This window comes from Microtus ochrogaster, linkage group LG7_11 (assembly GCF_000317375.1).
Source record: "Microtus ochrogaster isolate Prairie Vole_2 linkage group LG7_11, MicOch1.0, whole genome shotgun sequence".
Lineage (NCBI taxonomy): Eukaryota > Metazoa > Chordata > Mammalia > Rodentia > Cricetidae > Microtus > Microtus ochrogaster.
Window position 1 is genome coordinate 7,376,912 of NC_022032.1, and position 27,540 is coordinate 7,404,451.

Below are 27,540 nucleotides of genomic sequence, written 5' to 3' on the forward strand. Positions count from 1 at the left end.
GAACTTCTAGAGGCATCACAATCCCTGACTTCAAACTCTACTACAGAGCTATAGTACTGAAAACAGCACGGTATTGGTATAAAAACAGACAGGAGGACCAATGGAAATGAATCAAAGACCCAGATATCAATCCACATACCTATGAACATCTGATTTTTGACAAATAAGAAAAATTATAAAATGGAAAAAAGAAAGCATATTTAACAAATGGTGCTGGAATAACTGGATTTCAACATGTAGAAGAATGAAAATGGATCCATATCTATCACCATGCACAAAACTCAAATCTAAATGGATCGAAGACCTCAACATAAAGCCAGCCACACTGAACCTCATAGAAGAGAAAGTGGGAAATATACTTGAATGCATTGGCACAGGAGACCATTTCGTAAATAAAACCCCAGTAGCACAAACACTGAGAGAAACAATTAATAAATGGGACCTCCTGAAACTGAAAAGCTTCTGTAAAGCAAAGGACACTGTCAACAAGACAAAACGACAGCCTACAGAATGGGAAAAGATCTTCATCAATCCCACATCAGACAGAGGTCTGATCTCCAAAATATACAAAGAACTCAAGAAATTGGTCATCAAAAGAACAAATAATCCAATTTAAAAAATGGAGTACAGACCTAAACAGAAAACTCTCAACAGAGGAATCTAAAATGGCTCAAAGACATTTAAGGAAATGCTCAACATCCTTAGTCATCAGAGAGATGCAAATCAAAACAACTCTGAGATTCCATCTTACACACCTGTAAGAATGGCTAAGATCAAAAACACTGGTGACAACTTATGCTGGAGAGGATTTGGGAAAAGGGAATAAATAGAAACAATTTTTTAAAATGAGTTGAAAACTTGATTTTGTTTTTAACATTTTCCCTTTGAAAACTTCTACCAAGCAGTGCATATACATACACATATATAAACACATATATATGTACATATTATATATATGATATATATATATATCAGTGTATTTCAAAGCATGTGAAATAATTTTATTTACTCCATACTACTATTGACACAAAATACTTCTCAAACATACTACACCAAACCCTCCAAGTGTTTGAATTTAATTTTCTATTTTAATTTTCCTATTTAATTTGCACATGTTTTGACCTTGCTTCTACCAATCACAAAGCCACTGAGAGCTTTCAATCACCAGAGAACAGAGGTTAAGCCCTCATGAGCTCGGCACAAGGACAGCTGGGAGGGCATGGATTGGCATCCCACGGAAAAGAACATCATGAAATTAATTCTCAAGCTGAAGAAACTTTACATTCAAGACAGAAAAGCCTTATTTAAATCAAATCACAGTTGTCTTGATAGAGTAAGAGGTAAATATAAGACTTAAACACTTCCTCTTTCCTCAAATGAAAAGATAATATATGCAAACAAAACACTTGTATGAGTCTAAAATATGTTAAACCAGAGAAGCCTTTAAAAGGACAGCCTTCCATAGGACAGGCAGGAACTTGTCTGCCTGATGAGGCAGAGAAAACTTCCCTCAGTAGGGTGTTCTGCCTTCTGATACCTCAGCCTCACCCCAGTGCACCCTTCCTGTGCTGGGGGAGGAGCACTTTACTCCTCTTCATCAAGAGCTACCCCTCAAATATGCCAAGAAGAGCACAAACAACACAGAAAAGGTAAATAAATGGAGTTTTATCAAATTTTTAAATTTTTGAGCTCTAAGTGACACATCAAGGAAATGAAAAATTCAAATTCAGAATGAGGAAAGGTATTTCAAAATTGTAAAAAAAAAATAAAGAATTTGTATCTTCAATATAAACATCGCTCTCAAAATTCAACAATCAAAAAGATAAATAGTCCCACTGAAAAATGGGCAAAGGATCTTAAAAGACGTGTTTTCAAAGGCGATGTGCAAGTGGCAAGAAGCACATGCAGAGATGTTTAAGCATTGTTCTGTTAGCAAAAAGTTACCTCAAGCCACAAAGATGTCAAATGATTCCTAATGGACTACTACAGAATAAAAGACAAATGGTAACAAACTGATAAGGATGAGGAAAATAATGAAACCCGTAAATTGTTGGTATCGACGTGAAATACTACAGCCGGTCTGATAAACACTTTATCAGTTCTGCACGATCTATAGGAAGGACTGGGGAAATGGCTCCCTGGGTACAGAGGTGCTGCACAAGCATAAGGATTGGGGGTCGTATCTCCAGAACCCCCACAAAAGTCAGTGTAGCGCTTGGGTCTAAAATCTTAGTGATTCTACAATGAGAGGGAAGGCAGAGACAGCAGAATCCATGGAAGCTATCAAGCTAGCTAGCCTGCTGGACACATCTGAAAGACAAAGAAGAGCCCCTCTGTAAACAAGGTGGAGGACAAGGACAGAAACTCAAGGTTGACCCCTTACATCCACACTCATACACATGATATGGCAGGTGTGTGCCTACCCACGCATCACACATACACACACACACACACATACACACATGCACAAACAGAGAGAGAGAGAGAGAGAGAGAGAGAGAGAGAGAGAGAGAGAGAGAGAGAGAAATGGTATTCAACCATAAAGAAGAATAAAATCCTGTCATTTACCACAAAATGCATGGAATTAGTGAATTCGGCTAATTGTCAGACAAAAAAAGAAAGGTTCGCATGTCCTTTCTTATATTTGTAAGCTAACAAATATGTTAGCCTGGCTGTCGATTACTAGCAGTTGGGAAGTGGAGGTGGATGGAGGAAGACAGGCTGAACACAGTCAGCATTGGTGTGAGCGCAAGTATTGAAATACCACACTGAAGCCCATTGGTATGTGTTTGCTTGTGTTTTTGTTATCCAGGGAAATTAACCCAGAGCCTCCCACATAAGAAATAAACACTGTACCACTATGGGCACAATGTAATGCATATATTTGATTCATGTTAATCAAAAATTTTAAAATAAAAAATGGTAAACACAGAGTTCCTGTGTTAATTGTTTGTCTCCTTGGTGTGTTAACACACCCACAGGAAAACTTAAAGGAGGGAGCATTTGTTTTCAGTTTAGAGTTCAAAGGTGAACCGTTTATTGTGGTGGGGAAGTCATGTAGTGGGACTTTGAGGCAGCTGGTCACATCTTACTCACAGCTGGGAAGCAGAGGCTGGTGAATACTTGTGCCCAAGGAGCTTTCTCCTTTCTATGCAGTTCAGAATCCAAGCCCAGGGAATGGTAAAATCCACTGTTAGAATGACTGTTCTGTCTGAAGTTGAGCTGATCCAGGTAACCCCTTCTAAGCATGACTAGAAGCTGTGTCCTAAGTGATTCTAGACCAGATCAGGTTGATGATCAATATTAACCATCACAGTTACCATATAGTCCAGCAATGCCACTCCTACTGTGACTGGGAGTTCTCTGCACTTCTGTGTGCATCCACGGCTTTGCCTTAATGGATTTGCTCTGTCCTAGAAAATGCATTCTCCATCGATTTGCTAGAAAAGCGAGGATGACAATTTCTCTGCATTCACTGAAGCAACCCCAGTAATAAGGTAACTCTTTAAAGAAGTCCATTAAACCCAGTGATTTGAATGGTGATACCCTGGACTCTCTGGCCATGACCCCCACAGACTCAATTTCCTTTTGGGTAGACACCATCCTGGCTCCCTTGTACCTTAGAAGGATTCCTACAGAGAGAATAAATTGAATTATCATTTCATTTAGAATATTGAACACTTTTGCAAGTGAATGAAATCGTTACAAGACTGGGTCTTTCAGAAGTGTTTGCATAGGGGTTAAGGATTTATGCACCTATCTAAGCGGCAGCATTTGATTTTACCTGAACTCTGTATGTTTTCAGGGCTATGCCTATTCCTATGTTCACACGTAAGACTAGCGACAAATGCTTTGGTCCTCTGCTCCCTCATCCGGGTGATGGTTGCACTAAACAGCCTCAGAAATGTGGGTATGCCATCGCCTGAAATCTAGAAGAGTGCCCGACGGTGGTACAGACCCCGAGGAAAGCAGGTTTCCTAAGTGAGATGGCACACGCAGTGGAAAAAGTTCTCTCTGATGCATCCTGGTGAGGCGGAGCAGTTGCTGGCACCAAAAGGCTCAATGAGAGTTAATAAAACACAGAATATGCATTGCCCATTTACATTTATTGCACATTAAGCCTCCTTGCATACAAAAGATAATGACAGATGCAAAACAAGCCTGCGGAACAGTGCAGACCTCTCACTGCAGAATGGGCAAGATGCCAGCTCTCCCCACTGAACCAAGCAAGACTCTCCAGGCAGGGCTAGTGGGACTGCCCCGGGATGCGACACAGAGCCACTGGAGTCATTGGAAAGTGGCATTTTTTTTAGAGTAGGATGCCAACCCTATCATGGGAAATATGGCTCTAGCAGAGAGGGAGCAGCACCCGGAAGAAAGTTCAAAGTGCGGGTGTTACGTGAAGGTTGAGGTGGGCACACAGCTTGCTTAATTGACCAGTTTTATCTTCAAACCACCTTTAAGCCAAAAAAAAAACAAAACAAAACAAAAAAAACAAAGAAACAAACAAAAACCAGCCTGAACCAGTCTCTGGTAGAGGAAAGCTTCTGGAAACCCATAAAGGTTCATAGAAGATTGGGCAGTCAGGGTAAGAGTGATCTCTGATGGCCTCTCGGGGTTTGTTTAGAAGCAGAAGTAGCTCAGCCTGCTCCCCAGGAAGCCTGGAGCTTCCTGGCAGTGTTGGAGGCAGCAGTGATGGTGGTTTTGTTTGAGTAGGGGTTTTTGGTGGTGGTGGCGTGTGTGTGTGTGTGTGTGTGTGTGTGTGTGTGTATGTGTGTGTTCATGTGAGTGTGTTGACAGGGGCCCTCTATGAACCTCATGTTGACCTCAAACTCCAGAACCCCTGTTCCCACCTTTCAGATTTGCAATAATCATGCCCATCTGGGGTGAGTTCTTCCAACAGGTTCTTTTCAACACCTCTCTTTTCCCACCTAAGAAGTGCAGTCCTCGAGAAAATGGCTTATGGAGTGCTTGGAAGCTCTTTTGTAGGCAACTCTTTCGAGTACTCTCGCCAACGTCCCAACAGTACCTATTCTGACTGAAGTCCACTCACAACACAACAGACCTCCCAGCTTACGGGGCAAGTGGCAGAGTGGATGCTGTCCAGCCCCTCCAAGTCTTTCCTCTTTTCTCCAGCTCTCAAGTCCCTTGATGCTACCTCAAGAGCTCCGTCCCCGCCGCGCCCCCTTGGCTGAAACAGCCGCCCCAAACATTCTCAGGCCGGATTTAAAGAGCCCTCAGACCAACCTCTCAGCTCCCTCTTTATGAAGCTGCCCTGGAAAGACAGTCTCTGCAGGTCTTATCGAGGGGTGCCCCGTTAACTCATCCCTGATCACTCTGAGCCTGTGGTGACACTTCTCTGCCCAGCTGTCCCCTCCTGGGCCAGTGACAGTCTCAGACACTTTTCTTCCAGGCTTGCAAGCTTCTGCGCAGCTGGGAGCAGAGCTGCGCCTCCCCAGCACAGCTGAAGAGAACAAAGGCTTCCAAGAGCCTACAAAGATATTGAGTCTCCGCACCCCCACCTCCCTACCAAAGCCAACTCCCTTCCCTCCCCCGACAAGTGGAAACCCATCTCAAAGTTCCCCCACAGCCACCCCAAGGTCTTTATTTCTGTTCGGGTGGGGTGGGGGAAGCGGGGTCGTCGGGGGTGGGGGGGCCGCGGAGGAGGGGTGTGATGGCGTTTGTTTCCCTTGTGTTTCGGAAGCTAAAATGCTCTGGCAGCCAAGAGTGAAAGTGTTTGTCTTAATTCTGCCCTCTCGGCATGAGCCCCTGCAGAAAATGGCTTGCGTTTCCGCTTGCCGCCACTGCGGCTGCCTAGGCTGTTGTGTGGCAAAGATAAACAGCCCATCAGAGCAGAGCTGAAAAGAAATATAGGAAAGGGGATGGGAGTAGTTTAATTACTTTGAATGGCTTTTTGTGTTCTGTGTGATTGCTTCCTATGATACAGTAGTTTCTCATTCTCCATGCAGGCTCTGTGTTTCTATTCATAAGAATAAGATTGAAGCAGGAAATTGGCTTTCAAGAGCAGAAGAGAGAAAAGAGCAGACTAAGGTTGGCTGTTTCCGTTAGAAGAAAGAGAGAGAGCCAAGGAAGGTTCATTCTCTCCCGGCTGGGCTAAGCAAGGGGCGGGGCCAGCTCAAGGAGCTGGTAGGCTTCCTGGCCCTGCCCTGGGGTGCAGGAATAATGCTTTGGCCATGGGAAAAGTGACCTCTGGAGCACGGAATGAATCCCAGGGAACTTAGAATAGCAGTCAAAACGAGGTTGAGGACGATCACCAGCAAGGCCATGGTGGTACTGGGGCTGTTCCCTTCGGAATTGAAAAGCAAGCATGTGAGCATAAGACAGAGACGAAGAGAGGGCTGATGGGAGAATGTGTGACACAGGAACGCAGTTCCCTCTGGTTGGCTGCCATAGGGCAGATTTTAGATTTGAGGGTCTGGGCAAAACCCTGGGGGGACCATTGTTCCTTCCCTGCATGTTTTCTATCTTTACCTTTCTGCAAACTTAGAACTTAGGATTCATAACATAGTAACATATGGCTTAACTATGGAGACACACTGGGAAATACGCCTCGAGGCAATTGTATCACTGGGTGAACTTCAAACAGTACAGGGAGTTAAGTTAGTTACACGCATACACACATACACACACACACACACACACACACACACACAAGATGCCTGTGGTGTTACTAGACTCTCATGGACCACCATTTATGTGGTCCACTGTTGACCAAAGTGTCATTATACACCTACTAGCTGACAAAGTCATCTCTGTCCATGACATACTATCAGGTCAGAAGTCACTAATCAAAACTTAAGTAATTTTCTATGCTATCCATTTGACTCTGAGTCAAATCTGTTTTTATTTTCCATACCAATTAAATCGGCATATAAAATAAATACATACTGAATTCGCTAAAGAGAGGGCTATACGTCCTGTGATAAATTCTTTTATAAAACAAACGATAAACGTTTCCGTAAATTCTAGTGTTCCATGCTGACTTTCCAAAAATAGAATAAGGCTGTACAGGGCCCATCCCAGATAAGGACTTAAATTTACAAGCCCGTTGTGAAAGTTGAGTGTCTATTATGTGCAAGGAACTGCTACACAATGTGGGAGAAGGAATTCATGGCATCGCTACCTCTGGCCTTACAGAGGTAGGATTGTCCCGTGTTGGGAACTTTATAGAACAGGCATGTCAAGTAGCTTCCTTGAAAGCAAGGCCTATAAAGACCCCCGGCAAACTGCAAAATGCCATGCCAGTTATAATTTGTGCCATTGTTACAAGAAGATACCCACAAGGGTGGGTCTAAGGTGCTTGGGGAATGAATTCTCTCAGGTGCAAATGCTTCAGTATGGAGGGAAGGGGATCTCCAAGCCTTGGAATGACATCTTATAGACCTTGCATGCAAAGGGAATAAAGGTTTCTCAAACAGCACAAGCAAACCAGGGAAACAGGCAAAGACAGCTAAAACAGGCAGAGAAGTGGAGAAAATTCACCAGGAGAAACTTCTCTGGGATAATGTAATGGCCAAGAAGAAATGAGCCAAAGAGGGAACTGCAAAAGGTTCAAAGGGAGCAACAGAGAAAAGAGATTAAAAACGATAAGACAGGATAAAATGGGGGAAAGTGAAGCAGAAGCTGCGGGAAAGGAGACGCAATAAAAAAAATGAGCGATGGGTTATAACACACTTGTAAAGAAAGCTCGCCTTCCTCGGTCCCTCCCTCTGCCTTGTGCATTCTTGTGTTGGGGATTCTCATACTGACATGGCCAGGCTGTTTCTGAATGGACCCTATGTCTAGTCATATCCATGATCATTTTTGCCCCACGCGTTCCTCCGGGATCTCAGAATGGGGGAGCTGTAGCTCTGCCAAAGTTGGGATTAGAACAAGACACACACACACACAAAACAGCTGCAACCAGTCAGCATTAGCAAACAGTGAACCCTGAGAAAGGCCTCCCTGCCAGAGTGAGAACTTGTGAACTCCCAGATACTCAACTCCCAAATATTCACTCTCTATGTAATTCAGAAAAGAAGAAAAGAAGGGGGGAAAAAAACTTAAGAATTTGGTAACCTGGGTATCCCTCTTAAGATTGGATAACCAATCAAACTGTTATCCTTAGGGACCAAAGACCCCCAACACAGTGATATCAGACAAGAAAATCCTGACACAGAACTGTACAATAGGTCGAGACAATTCAGCAACAGCTGAAAACCCCACTAGGAAATGCAAAAATGGCCCATGAAGGTCACTTTAGTAATCGTGGCGAGCCCTGGGGATATAGGAAGTACCACCGCAGCACCAGTTGCCTGGTAAGTGTGAAACACCTTCATCGGTGTGGATGATACAATAGCAAGCAAATAAGAACTCTGGAAAATACTGGCCTGCATCGCAAAATGACCCTAGATGCTCGTGACTATGATAACTTAGGGCTTCATATGGGTAGCAGAGAAACAAGAGGTTTCCAAATGAAACATCAGTAAGTCTGGAAAGTACATTATTCTGAGGGTCCAGCCCCAATTTGTATCCCTTTTTACTTAGCAGCATGACCTTGAACAGCTTGCCTAACTCCTTCGAGCCTGGTTTTCTTCATTCTATAATAATATTATCCTCTGAAGGTCTCTGATTTCAGAATCACTGTCGTCTCCTCCTTTCAGTTATCCTGAACTAGTTCAGCACAGTTCAGAAAAAGAGTAAATGAATAAATACATGTCCAACATTGCTCTCCTGGTGTGAAGAGAATGCTTCACAAGCTACCTAGATGCCCAAGGTCTGTTATCGGATGCCTGAAATATGAAGTAGACAGGGAATATTGTGTTAAACTATAAAATCTCCAGTAACGGAAGGCAAAGCGATTTATGAGCCAAATTTCAAACTACCGGTCAAAGGGGACACTCTGCAACTTTATGGAGGAAGTGGTTCACCCAAAGGAAAATAAACCTAACAAACACATCACACTAGCAGGTAGTAGAGAGAGGAAATACGTGTATAAATGGTTTCAGACATCGCTTGGCAAATTTCATAAATTTCCATGTCATCAAAGCAGTAGAATATTGCAGAGGATTCAAAATATTTAAAGGTGCCATCTAGGAAAACATCAAGCTATCCCTCATCTTTGGGGAATTCTGCATTCAATTAGAAAAACCAATCAGGTCAATGTTCTACTGCTAAAATTGGAACACATCTCTTTTTTTCTTTTTTTTATTGATTTTATTGAGCTCTACAATTTTTTCTGCTCCCCTTCCATCCTCTCCCCTCCCCTTTAACCCTCCCCCAAGGTCCCCATGCTCCCAATTCACTCAGGAGATGATTTTTTTTCTATTTCTAATTCCCATGTAGATTAGATCTATGTAAGTCTCTCTAAGGGTCCTTATTGTTGTCTAAGTTCTCTGGCATTGTGGTTTGTAGGCTGGCTTTCTTTGCTTTATTTTTAAAAACCACTTATGAGTGAGTACATGTGAAATTGTCTTTCTGGGTCTGAGTTACCTCACTCAATATGATGTTTTCTAAATCCAGCCATTTGCCTACAAATTTCAAGATGTCATTATTATTTCTTTTCTGCTGTGTAGTACTCCATTGTGTAAATGTACCACATTTTCCTTATCCATTCTTCAGTGGAGGGGCATTTAGGCTGTTCCCAGGTTCTGGCTATGACAAACAATGCTGCTATGAACATAGTTGAGCACATGTCCTTGTAGTACGATTGAGCATCATTTGGATATATACCCAAAAATGGTATTTCTGGGCCTTGAGGAAGGTTGTTTCCTAATTTTCTGAGAAATCGCCACACTGACATCCAAAGGGTCTGTACCAGCTTGCATTCCCACCAGCAATGCAGGAATGTTCCCTTTACCCCACATCCTCTCCAGCATAAGTTGCCACCAGTGTTTTTTTGATCTTGGCCATTCTTACAGATGTAAGATGGAATCTCAGAGTTGTTTTGATTTGTATTTCTCTGATGGCTAAAGATGCTGAGCATTTCCTTAAGTGTCTTTCAGCCATTTTAGATTCCTCTGTTGAGAGTTCTCTGTTTAGGTCTGTACTCCATTTTTTATTGGATTATTTGTTCTTTTGATGACCAATTTCTTGAGTTCTTTGTATATTTTGGAGATCAGAGTTTTGTCTGATGTAGGATTGGTGAAGATCTTTTCCCATTCTGTAGGCTGTCGTTTTGTCTTGTTGACTGTGTCGTTTGCTTTACAGAAGCTTTTCAGTTTCAGGAAGTCCCAATTATTAATTGTTTCTCTCAGTGTCTGTGCTACTGGTGTTTTATTTAGGAAGTGGTCTCCTGTGCCAATACGTTTAAGTATATTCCCACTTTCTCTTCTATGAGGTTCAGTGTGGCTGGCTTTATGTTGAGGGTTTTTATTCATTTGGACTTGAGTTTTGTGCATGGTGATAGATATGGAGCTGTTTTCATTCCTCTGCATGTTGATATCCAGTTATACCAGCACCATTTGCTTTCTTTTTCTATTTTATAATTTTTCTTCTTTGCCAAAAATAAGGTGTTCATAGGTGTGTAGATTAATATCTGGGTCTTTGATTCAGTTCCATTGGTTCTTCTGTCTGTTTTTATGCCAATACCAGGCTGTTTTCAGTACTGTAGCTCTGTAGTAGAGTTTGAAGTCAGGGATGGTGATGCCTCTAGAAGTTCCTTTATTGTACAGGATTGTTTTGGCTATCCTAGGCTTTTTGCTTTTCTATATGAAGTTGAGTATTGTTCTTTCGAAGTCTGAAAAGAATTTTGCTGGATTTTGATGGGCATTGCATTGAATCTGCAGATTGGTTTTGGTAAGATTGCCATTTTTACTATGTTAATTCTACCTACCCAAGAGCATGAGAAATCTTTCCACTTTCTGGTGTCTTCTTCAATTTCTTTCTTCAAAGATTTAAAGTTCTTGTCATACAAGTCTTCCACTTGTTTGGTTAGAGTTACTCCAAGATATTTTACACTATTTGTGGTTATTGTGAATGGTAATAGTTCTCTGATTTCTTTCTCAGTCCATCTGTCATTTGTGTAAAGAGGGCTACTGACTTTTTGAGTTAATCTTGTATCCTGTCCCATTACTCAAGGTGTTTATGAGTTGTAGAAGTCCCTTGGTAGAATTTTTGGGGTCACTTATGTAAACTCTCTTATCATCAGTAAATAGTGAGAGATAGACTTCTTCTTTTCTAGATTTGTATCCTCTTGATCTCCTTTTATTGTCTTACTGCTCTATCTAGGACCTCAAGAACTATATTGAAAAGATATGGAGAGATTGGACAACCTTGTCTTGTTCCTGATTTCAGTGGGATCGCTGTGAATTTATCCCCATTTAGTTTGATGTTGGTTGTTGGCTTGCTGTATATTGCCTTTATTATGTTTAGGTATGTTCCTTGTATCCCTGCTCTCTCCAAGACCTTTATCATGAAAGATGTTATATTTTGTCGAAAGCTGTTTCAGCATCTCATGAGATGATCACTCATCTTTATTTAATTAGGAATAAAGGATTGTGATATTAAGGAAGCCATGAAGATGTTCTGCATTAAAGGCTGTCGATGACAGTCATGACAGCGTAATGCTTTATTTACATCTTTAGAGAGGATGGACAAGTAACAAATTCCATCCAGTTGCCTCTAAAAAGGAAAACACCCATATTGGTACTAAGTGCTTATTTTAATTGTAGGTACTGAAAGTAGCCTAATGAATTGCCTTCTCTAGCTTATGAATTGGCTCTCCAATCTCGGCCACTTCATCGTACATCATTTTGCAAGGACCCTTTACGCAGAGTCCTTCTAACGAGTCCTACATGGCTAGGAAACAGAACCCAACCCTCAGTTTCTCAGATAAATGGTTATACTCTTGGGCCTGTTATCTGTTCAGTGTGTGTTCTTAGGTCAAAGCCAGTGAACGGGCATTCTGCCGAGGTAAGGATTTTAGAAGCAGCCCTGGCTGCTTCTTCTTCCCTGCCCGCATTTGTAGCCGGCCTGTCATTTCATTATCTGCATTCTCTGTTAGCTGTTTGGGATCATTAGGCAGAACCTAGCTCGCGCTGCACATTACCCAGTGCGTTTGCTCTAATAAGCTTCGTAAATAAAACCCGAAGAGATGAGAAAGGCCGGTGTCTGATTACATGCAACCAATTTGGTCTCATTAGGTTCTTCGAAGGAGAAAAAGTAAATATAATCTTTATAAATCATACAGCTATAACAGAGATGCCTGGCAAAATTCATTAGTTAAGATAATAAGAGTGGAGACCATTTAAATGTGCAGAATCCTTGGTTTATGAAGCTGTTAAGTACGATTTCATCCGTTATCAACTTTTACAAAACTCAAAGATGTAATCGGGCAAAGGAGATCACCTATTCTTAAGGAAATCCGGAAGGTTTGGGCTTAATAAGTTGGTATCAAGGCACTGATAAAAACTAATGCTTGTCTGTCACCTTTGTAAAAATTTAAAAAAGAAAAAAAACCTGTTGACACTTAAAATATTAATTTATTTCCCCTAGTTGTCCAAAGCCTAGAAACTCAACCTATTTTACAGAGAATACCACTGAGGCATAGGAAAAGAAAGCGGTAAACCAAAGAAACTAGAGCAAATTTGACAAGAAAACAGGCCTTGTACCCTACAGGTTTTGCTTCTGGAGTCAATGTGAAGTCAGATTTTTCATTTAAGAAGATAAAATAATAGAAACTGCAAGAGAAAGCTGGCACGTTTATTACTTTGCCTTAAGCATAATCTCTAGTTTGATTCTTAGGTGTCCAGTAGAGCAAATGTTATTCTGTCAGCCTTGAATATTGTTTCTCGGCAGAAGTGCATGAGGATACAGAAGAAAATGAGAACCCGAGGAACTGAATCCGGCTCTCCCAATGAAGATGCTGAATGCCTTTGTAACCATAATGCTATGCAGAGGGCAGGGAATCATTAGGACGGGAAGACAAGGGGTAATTTGCCCATCAAATATCTGAGAAAATACCTTACAGGGCGAGACTCACGTGGGTTCTCTCTTTCAGAGAGTGCCCATGGCTGCCAGGCCTCGTGGGTTTGGATAGAACACCATGTAGGAATATGTGAGTGCATGAATCCTTCATGGGGAAGCAGAGAGTGAGAAAGGAACCAGGGACCAAGTATAATCACCCAGGCATGCAACTTCTTCCCAAAGTTCCCATCACCTGCCAAAATACAACAACACCTGGGTCCTCTATAAGAATCTGTAAGTGGTTTTAACCACTGAGCCATCTCAGAACCTAGACAACAGTGAGGACCCTAAGATCTAATCTACATGGGAAGTAGAAAAAGACAAGATCTCCTGAGTAAGTTGGGAGCATGAGGACCTTGGGAGAGGATTGGAGGGGAGGGGAGAGGCAGGGAGGGGAGCAGAGAAAAATGTAGAGCCCAATAAAAAAAATCAATAAAATTTAAAAAAAATAAAATAATACCACTAGTCAGGGATGAAACATGTTCCAAAGATAACCTGGTAAAGGATATTTCACATTCAAATCATAACAAGATGGAAGGTTGGAAAAGTACTAACTAAATTTTTTTTTTTCTCAAAACAGTGTTTCTCTGTGTAGCCCTGACTGTTTTGGAACTTGCTCTGTAGATCAGGCTGGCCTCGAACTCAAAGATCTGCCTGCGTCTACCTCCGAAGTGCTGGGGTTAAAGGTGTGCACTGCCGCCTCCATCACTGTCCAACTTCAATAGTTTATTTTTTGTTGCTGTTCCTTTATATACTACAATGTTTGGAGAATTGATTCCTAACTCCTGAACCTTCCAGAACACCCGATTTCCAGATGGGGTCGGCAGAATGCCCCATCTTAGCTCTGTGGAGACTGAGGCAGTCTTAAAAACTCTAGCCTGGCCGGGCGGTGGTGGCGCACGCCTTTAATCCCAGCACTCGGGAGGCAGAGGCAGGCGGATCTCTGTGAGTTCGAGACCAGCCTGGTCTACAAGAGCTAGTTCCAGGACAGGCTCCAAAACCACAGAGAAACCCTGTCTCGAAAAACCAAAAAAAAACAAAACAAAACTCTAGCCTGATTTCCCCAACCATCAGAAGGCATGTCTTACCAACTTCTTGGTTCAAACCTGTCAGCCCAGGAAAGAGCATACTTTGTAGACCACCAGAAAATGGAGCAGGACAGGTAGCAATTCGCTTCCTTCCCGAAATCCCACTCCTGTCTGTCTGCCATGTCCCATCACGGACACTCCCTTTAGCTCTGACTTTCACGGCTAACATCTTCTGGGGCCAACACACAACTGGACATCCCTTATTCCAGACCGCCCCCATCAACCTGTGAGTGTCAGCAGCAGTGTGGAAGTGAGAAACAGGAAGGACTGAAGGAGGCAAGCAAACTCTCAGGCAGCGGAGCTTCCAAATGAACGGAGCAGACCTTGGAAGCCCAAGAACCACTGATTTAAAATTAAATAAACCATTCGCAGAGTTAACTCATGATGTCTGCAAAATGACATGGAGGGATGCTCTCAGGTAGCGTGGACAGTGGTGCTAGGAAGTTAGATGGAAAAGGAGAAGGAGGCATGTAATCCTTTTCCTTTTTTTTTTTTTTCCTTTCCTCTCCTTTTCCACCATTTTCCATCTCCAATGTAGCCAGCCAAAGCGCAGTGCCTCTTAGACGAGATACAACAGTGCCACCTAGAGGCCAAGAAGGGATTTTCCTGCAGCCTGCCAGCCTCCAGGACTGAAACGGATTCCCACGCACTGCTTTAATGAAGCTTCCTGACTGGGAGCTCCAGGCCTGTTTCACCCTGCATGGGGCAGACGGAGCTTGGAGCAACTGCTTGAAAGTCTAAGAATGCATGGCAGTCTTTACAGACTTAACCACCCATCTGCACCTCCTCTAAAGCATAGCTCCAAAACATAAAAGAACGGACCCTAGTTGGTAAACTCCCCCCCTCACCATCTAAATGCAAATTTCCTCGAGTTTTTCCTTCCCGTGTCCTATTCTTTGCATGTTAAGATAATTCATGCTAATCTTATGCATTTTGCTTAGAGGCATCTAATTAGACAGATTAGCTCATAGACTCAATAACCTTCTCTTTTATTCTTCTGAAAAGAAGGTTATGTCAGTCAGGAACCTCTCGCTCTTAAGAGGCATCCGTCAGGGAACATGTTTATGCTCCCAGGTCTCCCTGTGTACGGAGAACACAAACAACTGTTTTGTCATGTATATTGCTGGGCGTTTGTATTTGCGGATGTGCACGCCTTCCAAAATCCAGCACTGGCGCTGCCTACCAGGGCCAAGTGTACTTTTTTTTTTTCCCATGAGAAAAAGGAAAAACCAGGGGCAGTTCACAAAGGTCCAATGAGTGTGAACATCTGATTGGCCTAAGAGCTGAACAAAGGAAGTAAAATGGAAAAAAAAATAAAAACATATATTCTTTCCTTTGTTCAGAAAATGGACTTGGGCTTTTGTTAGCATGCTGCTACTGTGCACCATAGAAGAAAAGAAAACTCGCTTGTAAGGAAAAGACAAACCAAAGATGTGATGCTAACAAGCTCTCAAATTGACAAAAGCGTTGTAGGTTGCCATGGCAAGAGATCTTTTAAAACGTGAGGGTCGTTATCCCCGGCCTCGGAAAATCCCTCAGGTGTGCCAGCCTAAGACAGAATTAGTCAAACTGGAGTCCTCAGAGCAGCAACTCGGATGACTTGCTGACTCTTTTCTTCCCCTTCAAGAGTTTGCAGATTCCTGAGAGTCATCCAGGTGTGCATTTAGTCAAATTCTGGATAAAGCTCCCTGGATCTGATGCCACTTCCTCCCAGCCCAGCATGGAGCAGGCAGTAAAGCTTGGAGGTCACAAGGTGCAAACTCAGACCTGCCTGGGCTGATTGACTGCTGCCGGTGAGACCTGACTCTCATGGACAGGAAGTAGGCAAAACATGTCTCCAAAGAGAAACCATTACTCAGGACAGCCAGTTGCTGCCTTCAGGAAATGTGGACTCGCTATTGTTAGATTTCTTTCCAAAGCAGCCAAAAATCTGGGATGGATGTGAAATCTCCTGATTTTGAAATGTGGGCAGCAACTCAAAAAACAGAAGAGAAAAGCATGTGCTGGACCAAACAACACTTAGCCAGAGGCCTGAGTTAACCTAGAAAAGGCAAGTACAACTCCTCGGTCTCAGGCCTTGAAAAAATCTATATTCAAACCACACCCAGTGCAGGCCTCCACTGTCTAGTTAGGGCAAAACCCTTCACACTTCCGTGCTTCGGTTTATCCTGTTTCACCTGTCTGCGTTGCTCTTTCCTCTAGCCTTTGCCTGTCAAAATCCAATATCAAGGGGCAACTCAGATGTCAAGTTCTTTGCAAGGTCTGTTGGCATTACTGGAGTCCACATTGATCACTGCAAAGGCTCTCTTTTTGATCTCTAGTCTCGCACTCAGCAGAGTCGGCATCCAAGCAGGAGTAAGCAGCATCTGTGCCCCAGCTGTGAGTCCTTGGCAACAGTAAGCTGTTAAATACATCTCGTCTCTCAGTCCCATGCCTAGCACAGAGTTAAAGTTGATGGCTGACTTGAACGCATCTGGAGAAGTCACTAAGTGAGAAGCAGTACATGAAGTTTGTTGGTTAAAAAGCTCAGGGTACCTCGAACGCAATTACTTGAATCCGAGTTTTGCACCAAACATGCAGCCGACCAAAGGAAATCCAAATATCAACCCAGCTACATCCAAAATGGCTTGAAATAATAGAAATAAAAGCAGCAAGCATTTTTGTTCAGATGAATCTCTCTTCCAGACCCCAGGGATGCAACTAGATATGAAGCTAGACTGAGATCATGAAGATACAATCATTTGACTTTCTGGAGAAAAGGGTTCTTTACTCTTTCTTCCTTCCTTCCTTCATTCCTTCCTTTCTTTCTCCTGGTAAATCTACATTCTACATGCTTGCTGCACATTCAGACACAGGATTTATCCCAATAAAATGTGTGCGGAGCTTAGTTATCACCATCAGAACAAGTCTACCATGAGTGCCTTCTTCATGTTAGGGGCAACACACACACTCTTTAGTGTTTACAAGGTGCCCTGTCCTCAGGGGCTTAAAGAGTAGCTGGGAGACAAAATATATTTACATGGAGAAGACTATTGCATGGAACCCACCAAAATGCATTTATTCAGTTCTTTGAGTCGAAGGTCTCTGGCTCTGCACCAGGGATTCAAGGATGACAAGAAGCTATGCCTACCCGCAAGGAGAGCATGTAGTGTACATGCAATTGGCAATACAAAGTTCAGTGTGGGTTAAGCACTCACTAAAGTGGGGGCATGGGAGGCTAGAGAGATAACTCAGCAGTTAAGAGCATTTGCTTTTCTCCCAAAGGACCTGCATTCCATTCCTGGCACCTCTGACTGCCTATACCATTAATAACAGGGGATCAAAAGTCCTCTTCTGGACTCTGAAAGTATTGGCACTCACACAGTGCACAGACAGACTAACACATACACACACTTAAAAAATAAATTTCATCCTTTAAGAAACAGGGGTTGGGAGATAAGAAAAAACCGAAACCTAACAAGTTCTAAATGGGAACTAATAACGAGTGTTTCAACATGAGGAGAGTTTCTTTGGCAAAGGAAAAGTCAAGCAGAGGGGACTAAATTAATTGAGATTTTGCTAAAGAAGATGTATACTAAAATGGCGCTGCTGTTCCTGCCCTTTAAGTCATCTGGAGACATAACAGCTCCTGGATCTCCACATCAAGACCACCCAACACTAAGAGTTACAGGGAAGCTCCAGAGAAGCAGCGTGTCGGTGGGAAAGGAAAGTCCTGTCTCATATGCCATGGAGATGCCTGGACTCTGGTCACTCACAGAGGACACAGGGCTACAAGAGAACACTGGCATGAGACCATATTCTGCTCTGTCTTATCATCACACTTCTGCTGCTCTCGTCCTCCAAAATGCTCCCTACAGGAACTCTCCAAGCTTTTGTGGACCACACCAGTCTACCTACAAACCTCACAGTCCTGGCGTAAAGCTTCCTTGCGAGTCCAGTGAAGGTATAAGTCATAGCTATTGTTCACCCTTTCTATGACCACACTTGAATTTGGTGAAATAGTGAAGGAACCAACCAAGGGAAAAGCTGAACTGGATGCAGAATGAGCCTTCCCAGCTGTAGGAGCTTGAATGTGATTGGCCTCTATAATCTCAGGGCGTGGTGCTAGAAGAGGTGTGGCTTTGATAGAGTTGGAGGAAGTGTGTCACTGTGGGGATTCCTATGTTCAGGATACCACCAAAGTGTCAGTTGACTTCCTGTTGCCTGAAAGCAACATAGCATTCTTGGCGCCATGTTCCTGTCATGTTGATAATGGAGCGAACTTCTGAAACTGTAAGCGAGCCACCCCAATGAAATGCTTTCTTTATAAGAGTTGCTGTGGTTATGGTGTCTCTTCACAGAAATAAAAATCCCAGCTACAACACCATCTAAGTATGAAAATTGATGTGACGAACTCAGTGTGACATCTTCTATCAAGGAAGAGAGCCCTTTTTTGTACACTATACATAGCCTATAGGGAGAAAACTTGGGGAAAGGTAAGAAAAGGTGGAGGGGGAGGAAATTAAATTAATGATTTTTTTGAGAAACCTAAAATAGGACAGGAAATTAAGATCAAGAGTCGCCGGGGGTCAACATCGGAAAAGGAGGAAGGCGCAGATAAAAGAATTTAATCGAATCAAACCCCTGCAGCTCCAGCCCATGCTCTGCCAATCATTTATTCTCTTAAAATGTCAGAAAGATCAGAAATGGAAGAAAAATAATCAACACAAAAGGATAAGTGTCAACATGAACAGATTGCAGAGTGCAACAAAGAATTGATATGATTAGCTGAAATTCCGTGGAGATGTAGAAACATCTCGGCAAAATGAGAACAAGCAGAGACCTGGCTCCTCATGGCGCCTTGTGTGTTTTTCAGTCTTTTGGTATCTATTTCACATTCTGCAGCAAAAATTTTTGTCATATCTGATGTGTTTTGCCAAGTCTTTTATTTGGGATGCTTCCTGATTTCAATATTTTTAGCTGTGGTGGTTTTTTAATCACACGGGTATTGTCTTGAAAGTAATTATTTGATGTGCATTCAAAAGCAGAATTCAAGACCAATCCAGATTCGTGTGAGATCATCCTATAAGTGAGGGCATTGTGGGGAAGGGCAGAATGCTGACCTTGCGGACCATATAGGAAGGGAATCTCAGATTTCTATTTTAAAAGCATAGGTGATCAGTAGCCTTTCCTGAAGTCGCCCAGTGCTGTTGATTGAAGATGGCAAATTACAACTTTATCTGTGTTCAACAGGAAGTAAGGCTCAGGCAGTTGCTCCACCCTGAAATCTAGCCCCTTTGTAATCAACCATATTTCTGAGTGGCCTACAATTTGATAAGAGGAGCATGGATGAGTCACTTTATAGAAAGAAATACATCCCCTCGTGTCATTGTTTCTCTAAGGAAGCAGTGCCACACCTAGTTTGGGACTTAGTGTCCTGAAATTGGCACCTGGAAGGGGAAATAACTAAAATTCAGGACTGATATAACCAAGAAGCCCTACCGTACCTTTCCCCAATGTGTTCTTCAGAGATGGGCAGATACATCCATTGACTGGGGTTAAAGGCTGATGCTTCTCTGGTTGTTCCCAACCCTTACAAGGCTTTGTCTCTCTCAGATGATGAAAGAAAAACTCAAACTCTTTAAGACTGGCAGACACAAACACAACTGTCAGGACAGAGAATCAGTCCCTAGAGTCTTGATTCGAGGGACACCTTGGTTTGGTGAAGCCACCTGCGAATGTTGCTTGCTTCTTTCCCAAAGTACCTCATTCCTCATACACGTAACTTGGTCCAATAAAGGCATTGTTCAGGGTGAACAACCAACGCAGTCATTTTCACAGCGAAGCAATTATGGGCCTAAAGAACAACGCAAAGTCTCTTTTTCCAATTGTTCGTGGGAGTGTGTTCATTCTGAGCCATTACCACGTGTGTCTGTCACGGGGAGTCTCCGCAGCAGGGTGAAATGAAGCGTGTTAACTTTCTCTCTGCAACCGAGCATCTCACAGCCTGGCTCCTGAACAGACCTGAGACTGTGGCTCCAGGAGAAGTTTTAAACCCAGCTGACACCCTTTCTGAATAGCCCAGGCTACAGTTGTTGGGGCAGGACTTAAAGTCACCAGCAAGGAGGCAGGGGAAGACATGGACAGGGACAACAGCTTGAGAACAGAGTCCTGAGAGATTTGGCGGCTGTCGCAAGGAAAACGTGCAAGAGGCGTAAGTGAGGGAAGCCTGCTGTTCAGCCCGGTACCTCACACTTTCCTCTTGACAGTTGCCTCTGATGCTGATGTTGCTTTGCTCTCTCATATATCATCCTTCTGCTCAAATTCTCTTTATGGTTCCCACTGCCATTATAATAAAGTCCCAATCCAAACTCTGATTTGCAAGATCTACCAAAAGTGGCCATAAGCGCACACCTTGGGCAAGAGGACGGTGGCACAGGTTAGTGTTCCCACTCCACACTAGACACTTTCTGTCTAACCCCCAGAGCCTAGTCTCCGTGTTCTCATCCCGCAAGCCTGACTTCCGGGATTGCTGCCATTTGTCAAGGATCCTGTCTTCCTGGCTGGGTTTGACTGAGAAAAGAGGCAGAGCTAGGCAGGTGACCATAGAGATGGAGAATAACCTTAGCACTTACTGTCTTGGCTCCTTCTCTCTGGGGTTCCTTTAGATAGCTGTCACCTAAAATACCCTGCTCTGTGAGAGGTGGCTTTACTTACACTGATCTTACTTGTTCTAATTGGATACATATCCCTCCACAGTCCTATGAATATGAGGATAACCTCCTTTCTCCTCCCCTCTCCATCAGGTTACTAGACTCTGATCAACAAGCATCTCTTAGCTGTGAGGTCAGAAGTCCTGCTGCCTTATTGAAGCCATAACTGGAAGGCCTTCTTCCCAACTCTCCACCTCCTTACAGATGAGAAAACTCAAAAGTCCAAAGAGGTTAAACTGGTGCTTACCTGACAGTTACAAAGTAGTAAGTAGCAGAACCGGGATTAGAACCTGAGACCCCCCCGCTCCAGACAATTCTCTAGTAACCTGTGAACAGCTCCTCCTTATTGTCACACCAGGCTGGCACTGTGTTTACACATCTCTGTTCCCATCAAGACCCAACCCATCCCGTATCGTCAGAGCCAAGTCGCTCATTGTCCACGACATTCCCGAGAGCTCTCCCATCTCCACAGCGTAGTGCCTGTGCAATCCCCTCAGGCACATACCAAATGCTGCTTCTGTTTCTTTCTTCCTCTAATAAACATTTATAGGTATTTTCTTGTTTCACCATTGGGATTAAAAGCCTCTCAGAGGATGGAAATCATGACCCACACACTCTACCCATTGTCCTTAGCCTGTAGTAAATATGGTGTCCCGCATGAGTGGCTGAACGAATGATGGAGAAGGAATTTTCATATTCTCCCTAAAGAGTCATTTTCCTGCTTCACACAATGAGCATTGAGGTGTGTGTGGCGGGGGTGGGGGTGACAAACTCTAAACAAGTTAACGTGCCTGACGAAGCCATCACATTTCCACCCTCAGCGCAGCTTAGTCCGGGTTACCATAGAAGCCCCGCAGTGTGTTAGCTACTAAAGACTCAGTAGTTTGGTGCCTGCAGGTGAACTTTCTGGAACAACATTACTTAGGTTCGAATCTTAGTTCTGCCACTGTTATTCTTGGGAGACGTTGCCACATAAACTCTTGGTTCTGCTGTCTATAAGATGGAGACAGTGGTTGTACTTCCCTTGTGTTACGAGGATTCATTAAATCAAATATACCTAAGAACCGAGAGCAGGGAGAAATGGAAGGATGGCGGGTGAATAGGGAATGATAGCTAAGTTAATAAGTGTTAGTGATTATTGTTGAGTGAGCAACAGTCTCATGAATGCCAGGCCCTGTGAAGACTCTCCTCAAGAAAGCTGGAAGTTTGGAGAAAAATGCAAATTATGCTCTCTCTGTTGCTCATTTGTAAGCACACTACGTTAAGAAATAGGACATTCCACGGTATTAACCCCGCCTGGGGAATGCTTCACTGGCGAAGAATTTTTACCTTTCCTACACGAAGACCTGGGAAACCATTTGTAGTGTGTTGGAAATGAGACCTCAAAGGCAGGGAAGAGAGATAAGCGGACACTTACCTGGCACCCACAGTACACCCCAACAGTTCAGGGTGCACTGAGACACACCACCTCTCTAAGGAGATCCAGCACATGGCCAGAGCCTGAGTCCCAACACCACACTGTGGGCTCACAGCAGTGGCATTCAAAGTCCCAGAAGCAGCTCAGCTCTCTGAGAACTAGATAAAAATCTCCTGAGAGGAAAATAACTGAGTTTCCATCAAAAGACTACTACAACATTGGGGACGCGGCAAATTCATTTCTGGAACCACCTACCTCTCATCTGTGCGCTCCTGCCATTCACCGCTGACGTGTTGAAATGCCAGAGAAGCCACGAGAGCATCATGACAGCAGAACAAATAAAGAGACCCCGTTCCTTGATGGGCCTCTTTCTTCCTCATAATCTTGCCTTTTTATTGCCTTTATTAAGCACGGTGTACGCTGAGGGCCTAAGAAAGAAAAGAAGAAACGATTTGAGCGTCGAGTTTGCGGCAGCTCCCTCCCATGAGAATTGAGCCTATACACGTAGTTTATTACCTTCGCAGCCTTCTGAACACAGCTTAAAGCCATATAATATCTTCTGGTAGGTTAAATGAGTAACAGCTCTCGCTAGTCTGTCAATCAATTCCGTCCCCCTTGTGAATAAAGGAAGTTAGTATCTTAGCTAACGGTTAAGGAAAGTGAGTTTTTCTTCGGCTCTCTGTCAAGAATTTTTTTGACAGAGGAGGGGAAAGGAGATCCTATAGTCCTCATAGCACCTGTCACGTGAGATACTAAAATGGGGGCAAGCTCTATAAGCTAGATCGAGGCTGCTAATAGAAAAATCACAACAATTTTAGTGTTTTATCTACACCTGAATTTCAGCCAAGGCAAAAACTATGGTATATTTCATTGCAGTGATCAGGAAAGAGTCCAACTTTATGGCAATGATCAGGAGAGAATCTAGAAAGAACGAAGCAGCGATGAAAGGAAATAGAGCCATAGCAAGATGTAGTAGTCAGGGTCTCGTTGTTGTCATGAAAGGTCTGAGGTGACAGGAGACAGGCTCTTGAAAAGAACTAAAAGACCTCAGTGCCTTCCACTCTTCTTCTCGCCTGGATTCCAGGAAGTAGGCGACTCCTCTGCTGGGGACTCTTACCATGCGGCTCCCTGCAGCAACCGGACCAAAGCAATGGGGACAACCAGACACGTACTGCTGCATCCAAAACTGGTTGGTGATAAACCTCTCTTTTTCAGTTGCTTTATCTCAGGTGTGTGTTGCTACAACAAGAAACTGTTTAAGAAGCATCCTTGTCCCCAACCAGAAGTGCGTCAGATACCAAAATCCTTAGGTGATCAAGTCTCTTATCTAAATACTGTAGTATTTGCATGTAGTTGTAGTGCATGTGTATCTACTGAAATATTCTACAGTATTCTAGGTTATTCTACAGTATTCTAGGTTACCTTGGGTACTTAACATAAGTGCTATGTGAATGTTTGCCATATCATATTCTTTAGGGAATGATGACAAGAAAAGGTCTGCTGATGTTCAATACAGATGTCAGGGTTTGTTTATCTGTTGTTTTTGTTTTTGTTTGTCCTGAAGATTCACATTCCACAGTTGAATTCTTTGCTGAAGCCATGGAGACAGAACCCATGAATACAGAGGGCCAACTCCTGGAGTTAGCAACACAGGCCTGGGAGTCATGGCATCTTGACCCTTGCCATACTGCTTTCAACAGTGCAGTCTTGGGAAGTTTCTGCCCCAGGCTTCAGCTGCAGCGTTGCAATCCTCAAACGGTAACTGTAGCATTTGTCTCCCGAGTGTTTGTGTGGACGAAATGAGAAATTACACACACAGTGCATTTTGGCATGGCGTTTGACATAAGAAATGGGCGATAATATTATTACAATGAACATTATTCCATTAAGGAGGGAGGATGGCACCCAGCTGCTCCCGCACAGAATGCCAAGCAGTGAGTCGTCACCCAGCCCGAGAACACTGGCTGGCAGGTGCAGATTCAGAGCCGGCCTGTTGGCAGGGTGGGAGAGAGTGATGCTGGCTTTTGCAAAATGCACTTGAAAATGACATAAAAGCACATTTGGTGGCGCAATAGCAAATACAGTTCCTACAACCAGAAACTCCCCCTCGGTTGCTCCATAAACATCCACTCACTGAGAATGAGGAGCAAAGGGAAAGGTTCCAGAAACTTCTACAAGAGTTGTATCGCAGCAACCGAAGCCTCATCCCCTCCCACTTCCTTCCACTCTCTTCCCACTCTCTCCCGATGAATGGAAATGCCACCCCTCATTAAAGCAAATGTCAAAGATCCCTTTTTAAAAATGGCTTATGAATGATCCTCCGGGATTTACCTTTAATGGTCAAATTAGAGCGTTTGAAGCTTGAAAGAAAAATCTGAAAGGTCATAAAAAATAGAGAGGTCCTGATACTGAGGTTGGGGACACTAGCATTCTCAGGACATCTTTGACCATCATTCACACTGTTGGAGAGGACTCTAAAAGTAGGTATCAGACTGGGTACACAGTCCACTGGAACCCAGACAGCAATGTGCAAGAGCGGTCTCTGTGAGAATCGTTTTACAGGGAAGATGGAGAACCACCAGCCTAGGGGATTTCTAAGACATAAACCTGTTGCTTCTACAGAGCTCTGCTGCCCATGAGAAGGAAGTTGTTGCAGATTTGTCCTTCTATGTGGGCCTTCACGATCTAAAAATGGTTCCTCTCAGTCAGCAATAGTAGGAGTAATAATAAAGCTAAATCAATCTGGGCATCCTTGGTCAGCAGGGGTTTAGTGTCCCCTACATATCTCTTGCAGCCAGCACCTCCCTGGATGACAGCTGTAGTCAACAAAACTGACTAGCTTCGGCAGCCACTATTACTAAATAGCTCAAGAACTGATCTCAGTAAATGAGAAGCGGGGGAGGGGGGGAATATTCCCTTTAAGAGTGTACCCTCATGTGGTAGTTTGAATAAGAATGGTCCCATAGGCTCCATTTGAATGCTTTGCCCCCAGTTGGTGGACCTGTTTGGGAAGGATTATAAGGCGTGGCCTTGTTGGAGGATGAGTGTCATTGGGATTGTGCCTTAAGGTTTCAAAATCCCACACCAGGCCCAGTTAGCTCTCTCTGCCTCCTCCCTGTGGTTAAGGTTGTAAGCTCACAGTACCATATCTGCCTACCTCCTGCCATGCTCCCCACCATGGCAGTCATGCATTCTAACCCTCTGCAACCATGATGCCCAAATTAAATGTTTTCCTTTAAAAGCTGCCTTGGTGCTAGTGTTTCATCACAGCAATAGAAAAGTAAAGATGGCCCATCAACCTGCTTCCTGGGACTAGGCCCCACCACCTAGTGCTACTAGTGCTGCCCCATCTCCCGGCAGCACTAGCAGGGCGGTGAACATGACTTCGGGACTTGGTCTCTGAGAGATATCGGATCCAAGCCAGCTAATAAGTAAAGAAATCTGGACTTGGGCCCAGGTAATAAGACACATGGATGGGGCTTTGTGTCCCAAACTTAGTTTAGCTTCCAGGGGTAGAATTTTAGATGCAGTTTTAAGGAAACCTTTTAAGACATCACCAATCCCGACATGCTCTTTGTGTCATACTGTGAGTGGAACTCACAAGCCTCAATGACTGTTTATTGTCTTGAAAGTCAACTAAACTGAACAAAGCCAAGTGACTTCCATGACCCGGGCCAGGGGAGCATTAGCAATGGTGCCAACCTCAAAGGACACAGACTGCTTCTGGTTCATAAACTGACTGACAACCAAAGGTATACAGAATACTTTCAAGACAGGCCCACAGCAGAGCTGTCTCCAAAATGCAACGAGCGTGCTGAGGGGAGAAACTCACGCAGGGCAGGCAAATTCTAACATTTCTCTCCCAAGGTAGTGAGGAAGACTAGACTTGCAGAGCCTCCTGGGCCCCTTTTAAAATCAGACCCCACCCATTCGGTCCTCTTTGGGAAAACTAGGCCAACCCCAGTCAAGTTCACATCTATCAATTGGCATTTGGATGTCACTTCATTATCCACCTGAATCCTATTGGATTTGATTCTGTCCATTACAGAGAGAATTCGGAACAAGGCAGAGCGTGTCTGCAGTTGTATAAATCCGGCCCATGTGGCTAACTGGAGCATGAACGATGGCAACAGCACAAACAAAGCCAGACGAAAGTACCTTCCTTCCCCGAGTCTATAACCAGTAATGGCAGTATTAATCACGGTATCATTATAGGCATCCTCCTTCGTCCCATAATCATCAATTTGGAAAATGTTTCTCTTGGTGACGGCTCCTTATTACAGCGTGGTATTAACTGTGTTCGCCCTGACTTTCTGCTCCTGTTGTTGTTAACCAGCTGTGGGGCATTAAATATCCACACATGAAACAGCGTGGTCTCGGAGGGCCAGGACTTGGGAAACTGGTTTAGATACGGACCAACGGCAACTGCAAGCACAGAGTCCCCAGCATCGGCACTAACTCGTCGGCGGTGTCCAGTTATAGAGTTCTTGAGATCTCTCTCAAGTACAAGTCCTCGGGATGTGGCTTGGTGGTAGAATGAGTGCCTGAAAGGGAATGAGGCCTGAGGTTCAGTCCCCAGCACTGAAAGAAAATCAAATCAAATACGGTGGCCCAATAAAGTGTTAACAGCTTGAGTTGTGCTTTCTGTGAGCGTAATCTAGGTCACAGATATTCAGCCTGAAGAATCTTTGTCTGGTTCATTATTTAAAAACAAAAAGAATACAACGACCACCAGGAGAATAACCTCAACGTCTGATTAAAAACCCTTAACTACCCCAAATTCCTATTGTGGCTGTTGGAGAACAAAGCTGCCTCAGCATTCTGGGGGTTTCCTCCGAGCACATTTCAAAGCTCTTTAGTCTGTGGCTTCTACAAAGTAGCACTCCCACGCCTTTTTCCCTAGACAGACCAAGGCAATTACATGCCACAGCCACTGCTATTTCTGTCACTCCCTTAGAGTCTCCAACCGGCAGACAAAAGTGCCAGATGACCTGTTGCTTTGTGTCTCTTCTGCCGCTTTTTGTCAGTGCCACTGCCTTGGGGCATAAACAAGTTGTTTATTTGGGTTGGTTTGGGCTAAAGGATCTATCAAAGAGTTAGCATTCAAGACCCTCAGCTCCTCTTCTTAACCGTTTGCTTGCCCTGTGTTCTGACTGGGAGCCGGACCCAAGTTGGAGCCTTAGGACTTACATGGCAGAAAGAAAGGATCAACTCCCCCACGTTGCCCTCTGAACTCCATAAATGTACAGTACACTCTCTCTCTCTCTCTCTCTTTCTCACACACACACACACACACACACACTCATACACACAATATAAGAATAAAAACACGAGGCTATTATCCTTCTCACTGCTCTCTGTGCCCCAGCCTTGGATA